This window comes from Microtus oregoni, unplaced genomic scaffold (assembly GCF_018167655.1).
Source record: "Microtus oregoni isolate MIOR12 unplaced genomic scaffold, Mior012 000038F_ref0000394, whole genome shotgun sequence".
Classification (NCBI taxonomy): domain Eukaryota; kingdom Metazoa; phylum Chordata; class Mammalia; order Rodentia; family Cricetidae; genus Microtus; species Microtus oregoni.
This window is the reverse complement of record NW_024543097.1, coordinates 1,932,528-1,952,753: the sequence shown is the minus strand read 5'-3', so window position 1 is coordinate 1,952,753 and position 20,226 is coordinate 1,932,528. Positions and strand designations below refer to the sequence as shown.

At 46.1% G+C, this 20,226-nt stretch overlaps 1 protein-coding gene across 1 annotated transcript in view; it reads left to right on the top strand.

Annotated features, from left to right (window-relative positions):
- The window catches only part of Plekhm3 (pleckstrin homology domain containing M3), a 161,554-nt gene that overhangs the window by 91,991 nt on the left and 49,337 nt on the right, over positions 1–20,226 (top strand). The gene's annotated exons all lie outside the window — the stretch shown is intronic.

The following is a 20,226-nucleotide window of genomic DNA, read 5'->3' as shown; positions in this document are numbered from 1 at the left end:
GTTTACATGACATGAATATTTCAACTCAAAACTATGTGAGAGAAAAGATGGGGAGGCAGTGGGTGGCTGCGGAAATCTTACAGCTGAATGACTTGTGAAGTTTAATAAAGCTCAGCAGAGCACGGAGGAGTCGGAACCAGCTTTTGCAGTCTGTTACTGCACAACTTGTAATGATTGACCAGGTTAGCAGCCAGGAAGAAACCAAGGTTTGTGTGCTCAGTCCTAAGTTCTGAGTAGGCTTAGCTTTGGTTAATGATTTAAATCAACAGCGCACTCCCAAGACGCTGCTCAACACGGAAAGAAAGCTTTACTCTCTAAACAAATGCTGACTCTCTGAAGAACCAATCGAAAAATAATTGCGACAACTTTCAGAAATCCAGACTGCTAGGCGTCCGTCCTTGTTTTCATCCAGTTGTCTTAACCAAAAGGAGTGAGCGCAGCTTAAAACTCACCGAGGCCTTCAGTCATTGCCAGACTCTAAATTACTTTTCAAGGTTTCTAGTATATGTCTTTTTTTAATTTAAAAAAATTAAAACTCTTTTGTTAATTTTCATTTGGAGGCAAGACAGTTATTTCAAATGGAAGAAATAATATAACATTTAGTTGGATAGGCCTCAGAGAAGGCTAGGGCGAGTCTATATTCCTTGTCAAGTTTAGACCTGCTTGCTCCTTTAGTCCTTGCCACCCATGGAATTGGCTGGCTGGGGCACAGAGGGGCGCATCTCCAGCTTCAGTCACATGGTGATATACTGTATCATATGGGGGTGAATTGATGGAATTTTCTGATATACATTTATTTATCTTAGTGGTCTGTCTGATCATGGTAGCCTAGGGCCCAGGCACTGTCATGAAATGTTTAAAGGCACCAGACGCGCTCAGAAAGGTAGAAGTCTAAAACAGAGTGACTCCCCTTTAAGGAGCTCTGGTGTCAGAGGAAGAGAGAATTGCACCATTCCGTATCCATTTGAGGGTGTCAGCGGTGTGTATCCATTTGGAATAATAAGCCTGCTTCTTATAGCTTGCGTGTACCCTGCTGTCTCGCCCACGGCCCTTTCTTTTTCCTTCTTGTAATAATCAGACCATACAGGCCAAGCAGCTTACTTCAATCAGTGACAGTGGTGCTCTTGGGGAGCCAGGCCATTAGCCCCCAGAGCCCATAAGTAGCTTAATCAGTTTTCAGCCGGACAGTGGAGTGATAGAAACAATCTCCAGCTTATCAAAGTCCCTGTGGGCGGGGGCGGGGGTGGGGGCTCAGGGCATCCATTGGTGTAGCTGCTCGCTCTAACCTAGTTCTTTGTGCCTGGCTTTAAGAGCCCCAAACTTATCATATTTAGAGGAAGTTCAATTCAATTACTGCTTCTGCTTGAGGTGGGCCAAATTGCATTTGGCTTTTGATCTGTCTGTATCTTGGCTATCAGCCCTGAAGGGTATCCCTGCTCATCTCCCTTTGGTTTCTGGGCCAATAACGAGTATGTTTTCTAGGTTTGAACTGTTCTCGGATATAGGGAAGAGAGGGGACCTGGAGCAGGAGAAACAATGTTAGCGTTTTTGTGTAAGAGCGTATCAGGGTAGCAGGAACCCTTCCTGGCCGTCCAGCCATAAGCCTCCAAGGATCTGAGACTCCTGGTCTCTCCCTTCCAGGCTTTTCCCCTTCAGGACTGCTGGAGTCGGAGCTTTTCTCCCATTTGATTCCATTTCTTACTCATAAGGGCTTCTATAAAGACAAAATTTTCTATCTTATTTGATAACTATGGAAAAAGGAATTTTTAGGTATATGTTTTATAGTGAAAGAAAGGAAAATTAATAAATTATTGAAAAGTTATAGCTCCTGAACAGTATAGAGTCCTTTTTTTTTTAACTTTTACAAATTTCCCTTATGAGTTTGATTTTTTTTTTAAAGAAATTAAAAAAAAAAGGCTCTGATTTACTAGGCATCCTAGCTGGTCCGTGTCTCAGAGGATAAGGCTCGTGCTGCTAAGCGTGATGAGCTGTTTGATCCCCAGTATCCCCAGCACAGAAGGAGAGGACAAAAAGCACATGCACGTGTGTGTGTACACAATCACACACTCACAATAATGGATACAATAAAGAGGAAGTTGAAGTTTATGAGTAATTTTAAAGCACTGATATTATTTAAAGATGCTGAAAACATTCTGGTACCAAAAAAATGCACCGCTCATGGTTCATTTTTATAACACCCCTCAAAATTTTGACAAATGTGCTCAATCAACTATGGCTGAAGACTTTTAGCTACCTAATAGATCTTTTGTTACAGTCAAGAAACTATTTTAATTTTCTGCCCCGGGAATATACTCATTCTTACTACAGTATACTTGGATATGCGGGGGAAATTGCAAGTCCTGACGGTTTCCTTCCCATTAGCTGAGAATTGCTGTAGTTGCTGGTCAGCTGTGTGCTGGGGCTAAGTCTCCAGTGACCTGTGCTTCTCCAGCGACTAGACTGCTCTCTGGATGTCGTGTGCACGGAGGACAGCAGGGAAGCAGCACGCTGCGTGGCCTGTCAGTGGGCAGCGTCTTCGGGAGCCATGGGCCACTCTGACCTAATGGCAGGGCCGAGGACCTGGCATATTAGGGAAGGCAAAGGTTCTCCAGTTCCTGGGAGGTCTAGGGCCTACCAGCTTGATACACTAGTTTCTTCAGACTGGATTCCAGAGGAATTTTGTTCAATAAATAGGGTAGCTGGAAATGGTATTCAGGCTGAGGTGGTGGTGGCACACGCCTTTAATTTCAGCATTCGGGAAGCAGACGATCTCTGTGCTCAAGTCCAGCCTGGTCTACAGAACAAGTTCCAGGATAACCAGGTTATGGAATGAGACCCTGACACAAAAAAAGACAGAAAAACTTAGTTTGTTTCTTTTTAAAGACATTTTTTTATTCCTGTGTATCTATTATACTTGTGTGTTGTGTCCACAGAAGCCAGAAGAGAGTGCCAGATTCCATGAAGCTGGAGTCACAGGCAGTCATGAGCCGTCCAACATCAGTGCTGGGAATCACACTTAGGTCCTCAGTAGGAGCAGCAAGAGCCCTTTCCAGCCCCTGCTATTGAGGTTTTTGAGGGAGACCTTGTTTTGTTTGGGGTACTTTTGTTGTTTGTTTGTTTTTGGTTTTTGCTTTTTTTGAGACAGGGTTTCTCTATAGCTTTGGAGCCTGTCCTGGAACTAGCTCTTGTAGACCAGGCTGGTCTCGAACTCACAGAGATCCGCCTGCCTCTGCCTCCCGAGTGCTGGGATTAAAGGCGTGTGCCACCACCGCCCCGCTTGTTATTTGTTTCTTATACAAAAGAATTATGAAGACTTTCTTTTGGAAGTGCAAATGCATGCTGATTTTCAAATTCTCAAACGATTTCAAAAAGGCCAAGCAGACAGCTACTAAGCTTTTGTGAACACATGGGGCACGTAAAAGTGAAAAAAAAAAGATTTTTTTTTTTTCGAGGCATGGTTTCTCTGTGTAGCTCTGGTCCTGAAACTTTCTGTAGACCAGGCTGGCCTCAAACTCAGATATCTGTCTACCTCTTCCTCCCCAGTGCTGGGTTAAAGATATGCACCACCACCGCCTGGCAAAAGTGGAATTTTTTAATAGTCTCAAAATAAAAACCAAGGTAGTAAGGGCCATATGTGAAACAACAAATAAATGACTTCTGATTTTTTATTTGTTCCCAGCCGCTTAGCCTCGAAATAACCACACAGAAACTGTGTTAATTAAATCACTGCTTGGCCCATTAGCTCTAGCTTCTTATTGGCTAATTCTTTTTTTTTTTCCACATAGGAGGTTTATTGGAAGAGAGGAGGGGCAGAGAGGGGACAGAGACTGGTGCCTGGGGATAAGAGTAACAGGAGAGGGAAAAGTAAGAACAGGGAGGGAGAGGGAGAGAGAGTTGGCTAACTCTTACATCTTAATTTAACCCATTTCTATTAATCTGTGTATCACCTCATGGCTGTGGCTTACTGGGTAAAGTTCTGGCGTCTGTCCCCATGGCTTCTCTCTGACTCCGCCCTTTTTCCTCCCAGCATTCAGCTTAGTTTTCCCCACCTCGCTCTGTTCCCCTATAACTCTGCTATAGGCCCAAAGCAGTTCCTTTATTTATCAATGGTAATCACAGCACACAGAGGGAAATCCCACATCATATGTATACACACACACACGTGCACACATAAGCCAGAGTAGTATGTCAGATGTTGTCTTAGTAAGATTTTTATTGCTGTGAAGAAACAACAAGACCAAAGCAACTCTAATAAAGAAGCACATTTACTTGGGGCTGGCTTGCAGTTCAGAGATTTAGTCCATCATCACTCTGGCAGGGAGCATGGAAACACACAGACAGACATGGTGCAGGAGAGGAGCTGAGAGTTCCACAACTGGATCCACATCACGAAGGGACTGAGATCCACTCTGCTTGGCTTAAGCTTCTGAGACCTCAACGCTCACCTCTAGAGACACTCTTCCTCCAACAGCAACACACTGACTCCAACAAGGACATGCCTCTTATAAGTCCCATTCCCTATGGGCCAAGCATCCCAGCACACGAGTCTATGGGGGCCGTTCCTATTCAAACCACCACAGGTGCCTTCCTCTGCCCATTTCTACCTTATTTTTTAACTCATAATCTCTCACTAAACCTGAAGCTTGCCATTCAGGCTAGGCTGGCTAACCAGCAAGCTTCTGGAAGCCAGGGCATGCTTTTCTATAGGTGGTTGGGATTTTAACCCAGGCCCTCTTGCTTTCGCAGCAAGTGTCTTACTCCCTGAGCCGCCTCTCCAGTCCCCTGACCTCCAGTCTGACTGTCAGAATGGTCTTGAGTTGTTCAGTGTTGCCCACGTTTTGTTTGTTTTTGGCACAGGATCTTGCTATGCGTCCCTGGCTGGCTTCCACCTCAGCGCCCCCAGTGCTGGGCTTGCAGGAATGTCAGTCCTGAATACGCACTAAATGTCCTGGACAGCTAACTTCTCAGCTGAGGATTTGGCGAGTTCCCCTGTCCATAGAGCTTTTGTCATAAGTGTGACATCAGTGTCTGTCAGAAGAGCTTCGCACGGGAACAGTGCACCTGGTGGTCCACTTCAGAGGCTTCCTGGAGTTGTAGCTAGTGAGTGAGTTCACAAAAAGGCCATGTCCAAGGCAGTTCAAGGCCAGTCTTTGAAGATGTGTTTTGCTGAATTCTTCAAGGATGTTCGGTGAATCACTTTGTATGCCCTGCCCCCACTGAGCAAACAGAATCATAGAGTGTTGTTGTCTGTGGGCACTCTTCACAGAGTCAGTAGACAAAGGCAAGGACTAAGTGGGCACTCAGGGCAGCTGCCCTTCTGCCAAAGCACTAGCAGGTGATGACCTTTATTCACATGTGGGTTGATGTCATTGAGTCCACAGCCAGCAGGAACACAGCGCCTCAGTGCCCACAACCAAGCCACCAATCGCCAAGCCTCAGGAGGCTAGGGGACTTGCATTCATAGCCTCAGCAGCCCCAGTCCCTGCACCATTGTCCACCAGGCATTATTGGGCAGAATAACTAATTAGGAGCATTCGGACTTAACAAGCAGAAACACAAAGCGTGACAGCTCGCCTCTGTTGTTCCCTAGCCGGGGCTTGTGTCTGCTGTACTACTGTGCCTTCAGAAACCCCTGGTCACATTCGGGGACAAGGCAGGAACGAGCTGCCTTTAAGACATTGCTAAATCTGTTAGCTGCTCTAGCCAGGGCTGTTGACTAGGAAAAAAGGCCACACGGTATTTGGGAAAATGCCTTTTAAGCAAATGAAGTTTTAGAAAATGAATGTACATTCTTTCCTCAAAGGTTTTCTTCCTAGGTGGTGGGAAGTGGTTGAATGTTAATCTTTGAAGGGCTGGCTGGTTATCATCTCAGAGGAGCAGGTGTTTCTTGAGTAGGTGCTGAGCAGTTCATACGTCTTGCTCAGATGCTAGCTTCCTCCTGATCTCGTGTGGAGGGGCAAGGAGCAGAGTGATAAGTACTAGATCCAGAACAGACGTCTTCCATCCTGAAGAGCTGTGTCTCAGTAATGACTGGGCTTTTGAATTTAGGTTATATTTAATTAGTTGTTTAGTTTAGTTGTTGGTTTTTTTAATGACTTGTTACTAGGGATACTTGGCTGAGGAGGGTAAAACAGATAAATAACAAAATGATGGTGAAGGTTGTGCTTTATGCTGTCTGGTTAGTTTTAGCACGCTGCCCAGCTACAGCGTGACTCACAGCTGTGTTAAAGGAGGTGGGCAGAGTTGGCCAGGGACTGTAGCAGAAAAACATTGACACCCAAGTACAGAGTTAACGGAATTCTTTTAAAACCTGGATCAGAATGATGCCCTTTTCTGAGTGTTGGATAGAAAGCCCCACTGTCCAGGTGAAGAAGAGCTCAGTGGAGCTTCCAGAAGCCACCCTCGGGCCCTCCAGGTATACACACCGCACAGTTGGCAGGTGGCAGTCAGTGCTGGAGTCATCTTCCCGGGATCTAAGTTACGTGGCTCCTACTCCTACTTTAGCTTTTCAGTCATCCGCATGTTGGTGGTGATTTTTGTGTTATTTCTCATGTGTATAAAATTGGTCATAACATGGCCTCATTAAGGACCCCTTTCCTAAGAACGCTTACTGCCAGTGTTGCTATTGAGCCATCCGTAGCTCGACTGCTCAGCCTGACACCGCACGCAGCTGTGCTGCCTATCACCAGGAACATGGCCAGAGAGGCTACACAATCTGCCTTGCTATGCTTGGTTAGTGGAGAATATTTCTGTGTGTTCGTTATCTATTGCTATACTACAGAATACCCCAAAGCATATCATTTCACACAGGAGAGAATGGTAGTGGTCTCTCATGGTTGTTATGGGCCAGGAGTTCCTGAGCAATTCAGTTGAGCTGAGGTTGCAAGCAGTATGCTGGGTAGGGCCTGTGGTCACCAGCTGGAGCAGTGTCAGCTACTCCTACAGCTGGCAGATGGGAGCCTGTTAGTGGGAGGCCACACGGGCCACTACGGGATGTGCAAGGAGTCCTCGTGATGTGATAGCTGGCTAGAAGGTGGCTTGAGAGAGGAAAAGGTGATGTTGTTCTTTGTGTGTGGCCTGACCTTGGGAGTCCAGGTGTGCTTCCACTGTGTTCTGACGTCAGGAATGGATTGCTGAAGCACATTCTAGCCCCGTAAAGAGAGGACTCAGACTCCACTTCTCACCTTCCTTTTTGTATGTTCATATGTGGGTCTGTTCATGTGTATGCACATGTAACCCAGATAACAGCCTTCAGTGTCCTGTCTACATTTGATGTTTTGTTTGTTTGTTTTGACATAGTCTCTCACTGGCTGCCTAGGTTTCACCATTTAGGCTAGGCTGGCCTGTCAGCAAGCCCAGGGGATCTGCCTGTCTCTGCCTTCCCTGAGCTTGCCTTTCAAGTGCACGCACCATATCCAGCCTTTTTATGAGGGATCTGGGGATGGAACTGAGGCGTTTTTGGGTTTTTTGTTTGTTTGTTTGTTTTGCAAGGCAAACACTTTACTCACCAGCTCCTTAACCCTCACTTTTCACATTTAAAGAATGTAGAAATATGTTCTAGCATGGTGGCACATACCTTTAATCCCAGCACTCAGGAGGCAGAGGCAGGTGGATCTCTGTGAGTTCGAGGCCAGTCCTGGTCTACAGAGTGAGTTCCAGGACAGCCAGGGCTACATAGAGAGACCCTGCCTCAAAGCAACAACAACAAAAAGAATATATAAACATATTACAAAATCATCTTACCTTGTAATAATACCACCCCACATCGGCACATATTCCTTATGTTCTATCCCTAAACAACTCTGAGATAGATATGACTACCTACCTTTAATTTTTACACATATTTATTTACTTCCATACCACATATGCCAGAGTGTGTCGGGCTTTCAAGGGACAACCTGTGGAAGTTAGCCCTCTTTCACCATGTGAGGTCACCAGGCTTCGGGGAAGTTCCTTCATCCGCTGAGCCGTCTTGCCAACTCTGGCCTTCTTTTTCTTCAGACTTATTTTTACTTTTTAAATCTATGTGTATGTTGAAGTGTGTGCCACGGTGTGGGTGCCTGTGGAGGCCAGAAGGGCCGGCCAAGTCAGTGTATTTGAGCACAGAGTGCCTGCGGACACACCCAGCCTGGTGTGGCAGACTGCATTTTGTAGGCGGGTAAGCACTACCTCCCATCACATGTGGTTTTCTTACCTGTGAGTTTGACCTCTTCTCACTGAGAGGCAAGGCTTTATCTCCTTTCCCCGAAGCTGAGTGGCTGTGACATTGAAACTTTTTCTGTGTGATTTTTCAAGGCCAAGTTATAAAAGGTAATACATCTTCTCAAGACCTGGCACGAAGCCACCATGCTATAAGGAACCCCATGGTGGGGTCACACATAGTCATCGTGGCTGACAGCCCAACTGAGCCTGAATTGGCAGCCACCATCTACCACTGCCCGTGAGTGAGCACTCCACCCTTGGCCTCCTGCCTTCACTGTGTGCTGCCTGACCTGCAGAGCCTGGGAGCGCAATAAACCGATTGTTTTATGCCACTGGATTTGGGGTAATTCGCCTCTCAGCAATAGTAATTTGACTGTCAGGGAAGGCTTCAGTTAAGTGTCAGGGCCTACAAGAGAGCCAGGCAGACAGGAGCGCAGAGGACTCATTGGGTTTGGTAGCCTCAGAGCCCTCTGGGACACGGCCTGTAATATTCCCATCACTAAAGCAGAAAGAGAAAAAACAAACAAACAAGCAAAACCTCATCACTAACCTTGACATTCCTAAAGAATATTCCATCTAAGCACATCAGGATTATTTGGACAGTTGTCTCAATAAAGTATTCATGAATGAGTCCGATGGTGACGCTCTTGTCAGAACTGAGAGATTCCAGTGTGGCCAGACATGCAAAGGACGCAGTTTGTCATTTCGCTTTGTCCTTGTGCACCGGAAGCGTGAGCCCAGTTCTCTGTTTCCAACCCTCTGAGTGGGTCTTCATTCATTCCTTCAGCAAATATGGATTAAGCATGATATACCAGAAACCATCCTGGAACTGAGAGGTTCTTTTCTCAAGATATTCCTGAGATGGACACACTCCGGCTCTCTCGGAGTGGAGGTGCCTGCGATTCTGTGCCACGTGGTGATGTCAGTGGGGTTTTACCCCTTGGTGCCACATGCCAGTCCCTTCCATGTTTTCTGCTGGCCTTTATTGGCAGCAAAAGAATAGGAAGAAGACATTCTCTAGTCAGGTGCCGAAGGCCTAAGGATCTCTGGTACTTTCCAAAGTTCCTTCCCTTGCAGTACCCTGAGGCGGACCCAGGAAGGACAGCATCCCGATAAGACAGCTTTGTACCTGTCCTGGCTGACAGCGCTGTCTGCCTGCGAGCCTGGCTCTAATTCCCTTTGTACTCGGGCAGCTTGCTCCTTTCAGCGGTGCCACCTCTGTCTTCTGAGGAAAAACGAGGGAGCTGACAGGGGCAGCTTTCGCATTGCTGTGTGGGTTTTTGACTTCTCATTAAGTCTCAGTAAAGACTTAATGAAGCTGCCAGGACTTCAGCTGGTGAAATGGGTTCCTGTCGCAGGATTCTGTATTCCTGAGACTTTGCCATTCATGTATTCACACACATAAGAAGTGACAAGCAACTCATGTGTGCCAGGCACTCGTGACAATGCCAGCAGCCGTGTAGAAAGGACTCCCAACCCCCACCGCCACAGGCTGCCCATGTGCTAACACGACCGCAGTTAAGAATGGCCACCTCACCAGTCTGTCCAATATTGTGAAGGAAAGAGACCAAGTTAGGGCAGAGCTACACTGGCTGGGATTGCTGTGGGGACCAGGCTGTGGAATCTGTGGCTGAAGTGGCCAGAAGTGAAACTTCAGCTTGGGACAGTGAACCTGAAAGTATCTCCCTCTGAGGGGACAGCTGTTACTCAGCACCCCAGAGTCATCAGCTCTGTCCATTTTCTGGGAGAAGCCGGAAATCCTTATTTTATGTGAAATTTCTCAATATTTAAACACTCTGCAGGCCAAACAAAACACAGCCACCAGTTTTGACCTCTGCTTTATAATAGAGAATGCCTGCTTTTGTTCCTGCAAACTAATGAATGCTCAATTAAGAGACGGAATTTGGAGGTCAGTGTTAGATTGTGCTCTTCAATGGGCTGTAGACCCCATCCCAAACCCTTGAGATACTAATTGACAGGCTTGTCCAGGCTGGCAGCCAGGCTCTGAAAGTGGACACACACAAGGAAATAGGAAAGCTATTCCAGGTCACTTTGCAAGGTCAGGGCAGCAATACAAACATTAGGAAGAATGAAAACACAGGTCAGGTGGCAGCAAGAAAGCCCCACAGTCCTGATAGCTGTAGTTTATAAATCACGTTGGAAAGGTATCAGCAGTCCCCCTCTGCTGTCATTGCTTTGTGAAGTAGAAAATTAAATAGAAATCCAACTGCAGATGGCTGTCAGGAGCTTTTAGGAGACCAGCACACCAGTGTGAGGCCAACACGGGATGAAGTTTCTGCCTGGAGCAAAGGTCTTCGAAAGGGTAATGATACACACTGTTGGGCATCACAGAGGACTGGGTACCACAGCACGTCCATTCTTGTGTTTGGGCATCACAGAGGGCTGGGTACCACAGCACGTCCACCCTTGTGTTTTGGAGTTCACCTGCTCGTGATCAAATGCCAGTGTAGCCAAGTGCACCTCAGTCAAATGGCCTTGGTCAGAGTAAATCCCTTTGTGCCAAAGGAATTTTATCTCTGAAGAGGGAATAATATTACTTGCCCTAAAAGGATGTTGTGAGGCTCAATGTTGGTGCAGTAAAACACTTAGAAGTGTGCTAGCACGCAAGGCCGTGGAAGAGTGCACTTCAGTTGCGGAGTGTGTAATGGCTCGGTGTGCAGAAGAGCCCGCTGCTCTCTGTACTTCCTTGAGTGTCACCAGGACACTCTAGACTCTGGATTGCAGCCATCACTAAGAAGTAATGCTGCTGCATTGTAGTTCTGCCCATCAGAAATCTGCAGGGGGCTGACAGCCATAGGATCCGGGTGTGGTGTCACCTGTCCCGCCTCACCATTGGCAGAAAAACCCTGGCACCCCCTCCTGTATTCAACACAGTCCTAGACCAGAGGGAATGAACACAGAGAGCCCCCACCCTTCAAGGCGGTCCACTTCCTTTACTCTTCCCCCGTGTGGTACCGTGGTCCTGACGGCAGCTCACCTCCTCTACTCTTACAGAAAGGTCTTCAGAACTGGAGCCAAGGTCAGTGTGTTTGCTCAGAAAGGCGAGAGTCCTCCACGCCCATTCCTCTGGAAAACGAATGCCCTTTGGTAGGTCATACACAGGTATCCTTTCCATCTTCACAAAAAGCAGCCTTTTATGGAATTATAGAGACAAATTTTTGTCCGTAAAGGAAACCACCAAGACCAGACTGTTTCCGCTGCTGTAGGAGAAGCTCCCCAGCCTGAGATGTTGGCAGAAACAGAAAGCAACCCTGTTTCTTCTTACCTGCAATCATAGTTTTACCAGCGTGTAAAGCACACAGGGAGTTTGTAGTACATTCTTTCCTTGCAGTAAGGGAGCAGCCCTGCTGTGAATGTAATTGGCTTTCTAGCTTCCTTTAACGTTGAGGTGGAAGGGAGCTGGCCTGAAGGGCCTTCATGCTTAGAATTTCTCCTTGCTGAATTGTGTTTAAATTCCATACATTTCCCTGCGTGCATGGTTCCTTTAAGTCTTAGTTAGAAATAGAAACAAAGCTCACCTCTTGGATGTAGCCCCTTTCCTGCCATTTCTTGTCACTTTGTAAAAGCTGAGTATCTCTCCCACCCCACCCCACCCCATCCCAATGGATTTTTAACTTAACCTACTTGTAGGGATTATTTTGAACCCTGTTAACCCCTGTTAAAGATACATGACATCTTTTTGTGACAACTTCATTCAGTACGTCTCATTTGGATCACCGCCTCCCTTTTCCAGCTTCAGTTTTACACAGAATCTCTTCCCGAGCCAAGGACCACAGGCACATCTTTGGACAGACACCATCTTTATTATTTTACCTCCCGGTTCCTGAGTGTCCTCATTTACAAAGCGAAAAGTTGATGAGTTATGCAGTCTTTCGAGCTTCTCCCAGCTCTCCAGGGCCTGCTCTTAAGCCCCTTGAGAAGTTACTGAAACGAGGAAGCCACTCCGCATACATGTTTCCCAGGGCTTCTCAGCGACATGGCACAAAACCCAAAGGAGCCAGACCCCTGAGTGCCAGGGACGCACTGTCGGCTCTGAGGAATAAATGGCAAGATTTTCCTGTGCCAGAAACCAGCTGTTTTAGTTTTTTGTCAATAAGTAACAGTTTTAAGTAACTTTACAAATGCAGTCTGAAGGACAGCTTACAAAAACACATTCAGTAGATGATCTTGCATCCTGTAGCTATCAGACAGGCTCAAAGAAATGCAATGGTAAGCAGTCCATTGCTGCAAAATCAGAGAGGATCCCTAGACAAACCTGTTTGGCACAGGTCAGCCAGGATATGGTATTACAGCACCATCCAAAGATACTGAGGGGGACATGGCAGAGCATGGTCCTGCAGGGAATCTTTATTTTACCCCATAAGTAAAAACACTATATTCTAATTATTAAAATAATAGAATAATATACAACTGTTTATTATCAACATCAACTATTATGGACTATGTGTAAGTGTGCACGCTGTACTGTCCTATATTGCATAGCATTGAAGCTACCTGTGTAAGCTATGGCAATATGTTCTGAGAAACCTACCATTTTTCTCATGCAAATGTAGAGTCCTTGTACAATATAAGATGGCTAGTCCATTGCTGGGAGCTAGAATCTTGTAGGGCTGACATTGTACATTTCATGCATTGGTGATTGAAATGTTTAAATGACACAAGATTGTGGCAACTTTACATGTTCCTCAGAATCTGATGACAGTTCCACTAATTTCTCACGCACAGACATAGGCCATTAAAATAATATGTTCTCTGTGGACCTCCCCTTGAGCCCGGCAGCACTATGCCCTTAACTAGTGAACTGGGGTGGGCGTTTGCCTGGGAGTAAAGCAGGAAGCCAGAGGCCATTTGCAGCCCCAATGAGTAATGAGCTGCTGAGGAACTTGTACTACAAAGGGCATTAGAGCAGCGGAGTAAGATTTAAAGGTGAAGAACCCAGGAGAACAGGAAGGCTGTGAAAGGGTTCCTGACTGGAACAGAGGTCTAGAGCACAGGACAGAGTGGCCATGGCAGTGAGGAGGTAATACACCTACTGAGCTTAGTCTCGCTTCCCTGCCTGCTGCCTGGAGGGACAGGTCAGTGCCTGTGCAGCCAAAAGGCAGGACCGAAAAACCAAGACTCTCAGCCTTCTCATTCCATCCTGAGTTGCTAAGATGCAGTCCCACTGAAGGCAAGGGGCCTGTTCATTTAATTTTCCTTTCATAGTTGGTCGCAAGAGAACAGAAGAGACAGCCCTAAACCCCATGACCTAAGAGAGCAGTAACACTTTATCCTTTACCAAGTCATGTAATATCTCTGGTGCTTAAAATCTTTGTGTGTAAAATGAGAAGGTTGTACTAAATAATTAGTTAATAACAGCTCCTCTTTACTGTGTGCTCCACAAATGCCATGTTACAGGACTGACTTTAGGCCAGTCCCTGTTCTAAATCTATGTGGATTATCTCATTTAATCCTCAGAACAGCCCGCTGAGATGGGTACTATTATTATCCATGCTTTATCAATGAGATGAACTTATCAAAGCCATACTGCTAACGTGGAGGAACTGATTCAAACCCATATTCTGCTCAAGCTAGCACTTGTCACCTCATTTTCAGTTTATGTGAAATGTTTCAAAGCATAAAGAATGACTACTGTCAGCTTCATGCTGGCCCCAGCAATTAGAAGTTTCCCTGGTTAAAGAAATGAGAAGCACCATATTGGTCTGTTTTCTTCTACCATCAAACCTTTCTCTTTATCATAGCCAACTGCTACCAAGATCTTCCTGCTACTGAAGCAAAGGCCTCCTCCGCCAAGCTGGAGCTCCCACCTTTCCCTGGGTGGGGCAGGATCAATGGGTCAAAGGGAGACAGAACTAGGCTCACACACCTGTCACTAGCCACAGTGTGCCAGCCCCCACCCCATGCTTAGGGAGACTTGGGGCACATTGTGACCAGGATCACTTTCCTGCCTGAGCTCCCCCGAATAGGCCTTAAGCATGTGAAAGCAGGTCAGTTGTAAACAGTGCTGTCGGGGTCAGCTGTCTTTATTCCGTCTGCACCAGTGACCTGTGGTCAGGGTCATCTGTCTTCATTCCGTCTGTACCCGTGACCTGTGGCCATCCAAGCAGCAGGATCCCAGGACTGAGTGTCTGAGTCACCTACAGAATGGATTATGGTTTACAAGGAAAGAAGCTTCAAGTTTTTATTTTTCAAAAGTTTGGAGTTGGCACCTTCTGTATTTACAACTTGTACCAGGGTTTCCACCCCTGCCCCCTGTGTGTACATTTATAACTATGACTTTTTAATTCCCTCCTCTTCAGTTGGTGGGAATCGTTGGCATATGTCTGGAGTTCCACTAGTGCCCCTCCCACAGAATGTGGTTAGAAAACCCGACTCTTCTAGAATTGCCATCAGCCTACAAGTTCCCTTCTGGAAGGTCCAAAAGCAAAATCTCTGATGCAGCTGACATTTTAGGTGTGTATATAATTTACCAAATTGTTGGCCACTTGGCTCTGAGTTGGTGGTCACAAAAGGAATTAACAACCCTCCCCTACGATCCCCAAAGTATGAAAAGGGAGGGTGTTACTTGGCATTGGCCCAGAGGCCTGCTGGCACACGGAGTCAAACAGCAGCACAATGGTACATTTGGCCACAAAAGGCTTTGGGATGGCAAAAACGGCCAAAATAGCTGTGGCATAAGTTGGCTAGCATATTAAGCAAATCTGAGTTTAATTTAACATAGAGATAACCTCTCTCTTTCTCCCTCCCTTCCTCCCTCCAAGCTGGCTGTTGCTCTCTCTGTCTCCTGGGATGAGAGAGGTAGCCAGGAGTTGAGTCCTAGGAGCGTTCGTTGTATGAGACACACAGTGGTCTTTACGTAGGCTTTCACATTTGCCTGGGCAAGATGGAAGAAGGATAAAAAGACATAGGGGTAGCTGGGGAGAACTGAAAACGGATCTTGAGGTTTGAATTCCTTCTGTGAGTTTGCTTAAGCCACACTGCCTGAGCTTAGCCTGGAGAGGCAGGCAGTCTGTCTCCTTGGGATAAGGAAGGATTTGGAACTCAGTGAATGTGAGGTCTTGGCCCCCACCATGTTTTCTGGTTTGTTTTGTTAGCAGAAGCGAGTTATTCTAGTTCCTTGCTTCTGGCTTTTCCCTCAACACACTTTAAGTATGAGTCTCCACCCCGCTGATGGCGATGGGGTGGATGGAATGGGATAATGAAAGGGTGGACAGAGAAGTTGATTCAGCTTCCTAGGATGAGGGAGGCAAGGAGATTTCAGACCTCAGTTCATCAGGGTGGGGAGGGACAGGGCCACGGGGCTGAAGTCATCTCAGACTAGGAGAGAAGCTAAAGTCGCCAAGAAACAACCGTGGCCACCAGTGTTAGCTGGGAAAACCAGTTTTTATTACTAGGGAATGGTGAGTGGTAGAGAGGCTATATAGAAAGGGAATCCGCACAGAATAACCAACCAAAAGTAATTAGAATGTGTAAAGTGGTTAAAATGGCATATTTTATGATAATGTATGTGTGTGTGTGTGGAAAAGAATGCCTTCTTTAAAAAAAAAAAAAAAAAAAACAAGCACCCGTGAGCACCTCAGGAAAGCGCCCACACCCCTTGACTGTGGACTTTATTTTACAACCTTGAGTGTCTGTTAAGTCCTTCATACTACGATGTGGTGAGTTCAAACAAGGCATGCGTTCTGGGTGAGCACGTTCTGAGAGAGCTCAGCTAGTCATGAGGAAAGTTGCCTGTAGGAAGGCCCACCAGCCCCTCACACCCAGCAGGACCTGTGCTCCACAGGGAGGAAGCATAGAGGGGTACACTTGGTGGTTCTTTGTGGGGGGCAGGGTGAAGACAGGGCTCACCGTGTAGGCTTGACTGACCTGAAACTCACTACGTAGACCAGGCTGGTCTGGAACGCACAGAGATCTACCTGGCTCTGCCCTGTGGGTGCAGAGGCTAAAGACATGTACCACCATGCCCAGCCTTAACTTGTGGTTCTTACCAAAGGTCCTGTTAAGTCTTCCCAGGAGAAAATGTCACCTAAGTTACCCGGCTCTTTTAAAGCAATCTCTGAGTGAAAGGTTGAGGTAGAGAGCAAGTCTTTCTCTTGCCAGCCCTGGTTCTGCGTCTGTGAATAGAGCCTGGGCAAGAGGAAATGCCCCCAAGGTAGATGCGTCTGTGAACAGAGCCTGGGCAAGAGGAAATGCCCCCAAGGTAGATGCGTCTGTGAACAGAGCCTGGGCAAGAGGAAATGCCCCCAAGGTAGATGCGTCTGTGAACAGAGCCTGGGCAAGAGGAAATGCCCCCAAAGTAGATGCGTCTGTGAACAGAGCCTGGGCAAGAGGAAATGCCCCCAAAGTAGATGTGTTTGTGAACAGAGCCTGGGCAAGAGGAAATGCCCCCAAGGTAGATGCAGAGTAGAATGAACCCCCTTAAGGAAGAAGGCAGAGACGGGAATAGACTCAGAAGGGGTTCTCTCTTCCTTCCAGCTATGCTGCCGTGCATTTATGAGTGGAACACTGGTATCAATCTCTCTTTTCTCTTTAGTACCTCTTGGTCCTGAGTTCAAGTAAATAGTTGGCTTTCAGATAAATCTTCAGATAACCCTGGTGTGTGAGTTTGCTCCAGCACCACCTCCGAGGGGGACTTTAGCAGGGTTGCTGAGGCCGTAGCTTCTGCAGCCAGGCAGTCTGAGGTCCACTGTGCTCCTCAGCCACCCTGCGGCAACAGGAAAAACCCTCGCTTAAGGACACAACACTGTTAGCAATGTCACCTCACTGAACATCTGTTTCCTTTTTCTGGTGCTAGGGATCAAAGCCAGGATCAAGCATACTAGGCAGGCATAGAGAGGTACTTGGCCATTGAGCTAAATCCCAGCACTCAGAAGGCAGAGACAGGTGGATCTCTATGAGTTTAAGGCCATCCTGGTCTACAGAGCAAGTTCTGGGACAGGTTCCAAAGCTATGAAGAAACCCTGTCTCGAAGAACAAAAACAAAATGATCTCCTTTCCAAACATTGGAAATCCTTGATAACTCCATTTACTTCATATACATTCTCACTTGATTGCCTACGTCTTTTCTAGGATGCCCTGTTATGTATTCTCCTGAGGTCGCCGTGAGATTTGGGAGCACTACACCAAACTGCAGTTCTTTGAGACAAGTTGCTATCTAACTCACTTCTATGAGTCGCCCTGCAAAAAAGAAAAAGTAATGGCCTAAGAATGGGCAAGGGTGGGGGTGGCAGAGGCAGGCGGGAAGGCAGCTTGGCCCCAGATGGCTTTGGAACCTGAGAGAGGGGAGGACTGACTGCCCAGACGTGTTATTTCCCGCGGCTTCCACCCCACTCTTCCAGTCTGTGCTCTGAGTACAGCTGAATTTTCACCACAGAACTTGGCTTTGCTTCCTAAGGGACTTTTCCCCCATCTTTCCATAAATTATAGGTTTGTACATGAGTGCAGAGCAGATGATTTCCATTATCTTTTGGGTTGGGTTCATATGTGTATGTGTGTGTTTGAGAAACCTCCCACTGCCCACTCTTAAATGTGTATCTGGGTACAAAACTGGATAACGTTCGTTACCATGAGAGCCTGTGCACCAGTGCACTGGGCCTTTCCTTTGACTTTAACTTGATTTACGTTAACTGCAGTAAAGAGGAAGCTGGGACTTTGTTTACTCACATCCCAGCCCCAGGCACAATACCAGGAACCCTGGGTTGAGGCCTCTTTGTGAGCGTCGGAGCCAGTTTGTCATTTGACATTTCTACAATACATTTTATTTTCATAAAGAACCCATTCAGAGCACTGTAAAATAATTGGACAGATTTGAAGTATTAATTAACCATTATAATATGTAATATTATAGAAACCATTTATAAGTAGTTATATAGCTTATTAAAAGCTAGAGACACTGTGTAGTCGTAGTTACTTTTTGATTGCTGTGATAAAACACTGTGACTAAAAGTGACTTCTGTTAAAGAGGAGTTGGTCTTGGCTTACAGTTCCCTAGACAGTCTGTAATGGTGAGGCATGGCGAGTAGGCACACGGAACTGAGAGGCCACATCTTTATCTCCACCCAGAAGCAGAGAGTGTGAGCTAGTAGTGGAGCCAGGCTATAAGCTCTCAGCCCTCCCCCACTAGCATGCTTCCTCCAGCACTGTTCCACCTCCAACCAGAGACCAAGGGCCCAAATTCTTAAGCCTGTAAAGGTATTTCTCATTCAAACAGCCACACCCTGCTGTAGGGTGAGCACAGAGAGCTCCTACCCAGGCACTCCTTTTGCTTAGGTACCTGTCAAGCTTCAACACAGTAATAGTGGGGCTGGGAGGGGGGGGTGGGGCTCCTTTACAATGAAACTTCCTCTTCCATTTTGGAATCCTAAAGTGTTCAGGAGATGCCTCTCAGAGAAACAGGTCCTCAGCGAAAGGCTCGAGGGAGATGGAACAGTGCAGCCCACACAGGGTCAGAATATAATTTACTTCAGGATCTTGAGCGTCTTGTTGTTCACGGGCACAGCAGAATTAGAGGGAGAGAATAATTTGATAAAGTCCCCATGACAGGAGGCAAGGAGAAAGAGAAGCAGGGAAGACCAGGCAACATTTGTAAGGCAGACGAGTTAATGTTGGATATACATTTCATTAGAAAAGTTGAAGGACTTGCAGAAAGATCAAGCAAGGACGGTATGTCACCTACTCCCACAAACAGTGGTTTGGGGCTACAGAATAGTGGGTCATGAAGGAAGAGCTGAGAGGAGCTGCTTAAGTAGAGATGCTGGAAGAAGAGATAGTCAACAGTGAGCAGAGGAAGGGGAGGTGCTTCCAGAAAGCACGTTGGAGAAATGGAGAGACTGGCCGAGGAAGACAGTTTTATAATCCAGGACCTTCTGAATGAGACTGCCATCAACACAGCCCCCCAAATGGTCTAGAAAGTACTATAAATTCCCACTACAACCTTGTCTTGAAGTTTAATGAGCCAAATGTGTATTTGCCTGCTGTCTCCTGCCCTAACCTTGACCAAGTCCTACTGAACTAATACATTCTCTTTCTGCTAGCCTGCCTTGACCAAGTCCTACTGAATTAATACCCTCTCTTTCTGCTAGCCTAACCTTGACCAAGTCCTACTGAATTAATACCCTCTCTTTCTCTTAGCCTAACCTTGACCAAGTCTACTGAATTAATACCCTCTCTTTCTGCTAGCCTGCCTTGGCAAATCTTTTGTTCTCGCTGTACTAAAAATAGTTCCAGGGACAAAAGGGATGAGATACATGAAAGGCAACAGCTTAGGATATGTTAATATATGTCTTTCTTGTTCAGGACCAACTAATCCATCTTAGGAGCCCCCTAGAACTACTGCTTTTTGATGTTGGCATTTTATTTAATGATTTATTGATGGCTAACCCTCTTACTGTATTTCATAATATGAATTCAAATTTAACACATGTAGCCACTCTGAGGATTAAATCCTATGTTAATTCTGTTATTTACTCTAAATAGACAAGATATTGATTACATAATTAAAAAGTTAGTATACTTACACAGCCTTGTTTACCCAAGAAGCAACTTATAGTTATGATCCTGATCTGTGGTGTGACATTATTTCATGTGCTATGCCTTATTTAAAGGCAAAACCATGTAATTTAGACATGTTAGCCAGGTAAATGAGATATGGCAGAAATTTAAAAGCAAAATGGACAATGAATTGCTTTAAATGCATGTGTAATGTGTTGTTCGTTTTGAGCAAAACAGTTGATTTTCGTGGTTGTCGTTCTAGAGGTAAATGCTCTTTCTAGAAATGTTCTCTAAAATGATATGCCTGACAGAGTCTAACATAGGCCTATGCCAGATCTTGACATTGTTTCCAAAATTTGGGATAATAAGCGTAATAGCTGACATTTTTAGATCTCGATTTGTGCCGATGACTATTGTAAGAACTTTGCATACGTCCTTCAGATTTTCATTGGCTCCTCATGACCACCTGTGAAGTGCGCCCTGTTGTTGTTACTCTTGTTTTACAGATGAAAA